This window comes from Acyrthosiphon pisum, chromosome A2, assembly GCF_005508785.2.
Source record: "Acyrthosiphon pisum isolate AL4f chromosome A2, pea_aphid_22Mar2018_4r6ur, whole genome shotgun sequence".
NCBI classification, from domain to species: Eukaryota; Metazoa; Arthropoda; class Insecta; order Hemiptera; family Aphididae; genus Acyrthosiphon; species Acyrthosiphon pisum.
The window spans coordinates 93,500,610-93,504,260 of record NC_042495.1 but is presented as its reverse complement, the minus strand read 5'-3'; the positions used below and the strand labels follow the sequence as shown (position 1 = coordinate 93,504,260).

The following is a 3,651-nucleotide window of genomic DNA, read 5'->3' as shown; positions in this document are numbered from 1 at the left end:
ACTGCAAATACAACATACTAGTAGAAGGTAAAGATGATTCTGGCACTTTATTCAGTTTTTCTACTTCACTTGAAGACTGCTACAACAGAAATAATAACACACAATTAGAATTAAAGTCAAGAAAATTATTATCAATAGAGGTATATTATAAAGCATTTGTCGGTATGCATGGTGAATTTATGTGTCACATAACATATAGTTTAACATGTTACTCATACAACATACGGGCAATTATTTTATAGAAAATACAGTAATAATTACCATTTCATTACTGAAACTACTAGTCTGTGGAACATAACAAGATTTGGGCTCACAAATTTCTTCAGCTTGCTAAAAATAATAAAGCATAATATTAAATATATAAAATAAATATAATTCAAAAAAAAAAAAATCAAATTAATATGTTACAATTATAATTACCATTTCATTACTGGTCTGTGGAATGACATTACACAATTTGGTCACTAGTTCACAATTTTCTTCAGATTGCTAAAAATAATAAAGGATATTAAATATATAATAAAATTAAAATGCATATAAACTAGTAAATTTGTTTTAAAATTATAAATATGTTACAATTATAATTACCATTTCATTACTGGTCTGTGGAACGACATTATACAGTTTGGGGTCTAGTTCACAATTTTCTTCAGATTGCTAAAAATAATAAAGCATATTAAATATATAAAAAAATTAAAATGCATATAAACTAATAAATTTGTTTAGTTATAAATACCTATGCTACAGTAATAATTACCATTTTACTACTAAGTATACTAATAAGTTCTCTTATGTTATGTGTACCTATTATTATTACAAAATAAATAATTTGTTCACATCTTGAAACTTAAATATAAGAATAAAAAAATCAACTAAAGGAACTTAGCAGTTCCTTATTTTTTTGGGGTTTTGACGCTGCAAACGGGTTGCTAGGAGCACCAAAGTGTTGTATTTTCACTTTTTTCCCCTGATGTACTTCGCGTTTGTGTTTTAATTTATAGTCATTATTAAAAACACTACCACAATCAAAACATTCAAGTTTAAAACGTTTACGTTTGGATTCCATGTTTTCACAAAAATTGTCACACAAATAAATTTAAATAAAAACGAAATCGAAGCGAATGCCAAACAGCAATTAATAGTGATAACCACAAAAAATCAACGAAAAAGAATAACAATATCTAATGCATATAATATAAAATTATAGGAGATATTGGAATAGTGTGAACTGATAAACAGCAGACTTCAGAGTGCGGACAGTGGAATGTTGCGTAGTGCGTACTGGGTACCGACCGAGACACGGATATTTCCAATGTCTATTCTTAGACATTAATATCAGTACAGAAAAATATCAGTGAAAACAATTTTATTACAAGAATACAATAGTCATTATTCAATAACATGCCGGGCTCTTCTGGTCTCTAGATACCTTTTATCTTTGATTATCCGACAGCCGAAAATAATGTAGGATATTTATTAGTTTATACTTTATCAGCACTATATTATGCATATTACTGTAATAGTTTTACTTATTATCATAGACCTTATGGAAATTTGAATGATTTCATTCATTATATATTACATTTTGCGAATTTTGAAAATTGCCGACTAGTATTTACAGTTGCCGACTTAAGGGGTAGGGGGTCAACCCCCCCCCACACACACACACCTCTCCGTAAAATTGCCCCTAGTCGCGGTCGTTGTCGATAATCATATTATTCTTTACCGAAATCATAGTTAATACATAATGGATAGGTCATCAGCCTTCCATTGGCGTTCCTGAATAATAATCTGTTTTTATGATATTTTAGATGATTTTTCCGATATTTTAACAGGGATTTTGCTAATCTAATTTTAGATAAATCATTTTCAAATGCTTCTAGATTTTTTTCCATTTCGATTGGTAGTCTGCCAAGTATAATAAATGTATCAAAAACATTTGATTCTCTAGTCCTTGTCATGGTATTTTCTTCACCGGTTTGAATAAGTAGGTACCTATGTCTAATTTTTGATGAATTTAACGTATTTTATACATTTTATTTTTTTCATTATCATATAATTCAATAATTTTGCATGGGTAGAGGCATACCTACTGATCATCTGTTAAAATAATGCAAGCAAATACAATATTTCATAAATATCTAGTTGTGTAAAATATAGCAATAAACATATTATAGCAGCATTATAATATTATTTTGTATTCCTTAAAATTGTCCTAATGAAGAGTTTATGGTGGTTTAAAATTTGATAATGGGGTCTTAGCTGATAGTTTCCCAATATTATATTATTGTCATAATTCATAGACATACTTTTCAAATAAAATAAATAAATAAATTCGATCATAATAATAAGAATAATATTATACAGATTAAAATACTATTTTAAATATAATTTTAAATTATTTATATGCATCATAATTATTTATTATTAGGTACTTTTTTGAACAGTTTTTATCTTGGTTGATGAAAATGGGCTATGTGCAGTGGTGGACTTAAGGAGGGGGCCAGATGGTGTCTAGACCCCTCCCCATGGCCCATAAGATGTGTAATAATATAACTGTGATGTAAAACTTATAATCATGAAAAATTCAGGTTTCTGATTTTGTTTTGATACTTAATATTTAATTATATTATACTTTATGTCTTTATATTTATAAGTCAACCTTGAAAGTTTAAACTATATAGACTATAGCGTGTAACCTCTTATCGTATTACCTATTATATTTACGTGTCATCCAGTGTCAAATAATATCTTATCTGAAATGAACAATTATTGGTAATAAGTCTTACACACATTGTGTGGTTAAATTTAGCATTATTAAAAGCTTGCAATGTACTACCCATATAAAATTATTTTCCACAGTTAAAGAAGTATGCAATTTTGTACGTGATTACCCGAAAAGAGTTGATTTGTTTAAAAAAGTAAATACTGAACATTTACCGACATCAAAATCTGTTATTTTAATAAAACTATGCGAAACGCGATGGGTTGAATATCATGAGGCGATTCTTAGATTTTCGGATATGCTTTTGCCTATTGTACTATTTTTGGAAAATACAATGGGTAGGTAATAGGTATAGATGGAAATATATTTTCAAAATGCAATGGACTTCTTCAATCAGTAATACATTTTGAATTTATTTTGTCTTTGTAAGTAGCGGTCGAAATACTGTCAATAACTTTGCCAATATCACGTCAGCTATAAAATCCAGATTTAGATTTAACAACGCGTATGAAGCCAACTTGGGGCCAAAATATTATTTTATAGTTTCACCTCCATAACGGTCTCTCGTTCTCGAGAGATAACGGAAGGCGTCTGTCAGCGTATAATATTATTAAGTATATTTGATGACATTTTTGTCATTAAGGTAATTAATTTTACAGTTAATAGGTAGTGTCGCTGCGTTAAATTTTAACTAATTAAATAGGTACCTAAGTAGGCATTCCAGCACTCGAGATAATCACTTATTACCTACCTATTAATTTCCAATTACCTACCTAGGTGTATTTGCAACTTGGCATTTCTTTTTATTTCATATATTAAATATTTATAGTAGGTAGGTACCTACCTACCTTTATTTACACATCAATGTTGCTATGTCGTATTCAATGCCGACAATGCTAGGCACACAAGATTCAGTCACTTGTGGT

The 3,651-nt window shown here is 28.8% G+C and overlaps 1 long non-coding RNA gene across 1 annotated transcript; it reads right to left on the bottom strand.

Annotated features, from left to right (window-relative positions):
• Positions 1-261: 261 nt before the first annotated feature.
• On the bottom strand, positions 262-752 carry LOC107883075. Its single transcript, XR_001679074.2, has 3 exons — positions 589-752; positions 421-489; positions 262-330 (listed from the first exon to the last, which is right to left on the bottom strand). It is a non-coding gene; the product is annotated as an uncharacterized LOC107883075 (long non-coding RNA).
• Between the last annotated feature and the right edge of the window lie 2,899 nt (positions 753-3,651).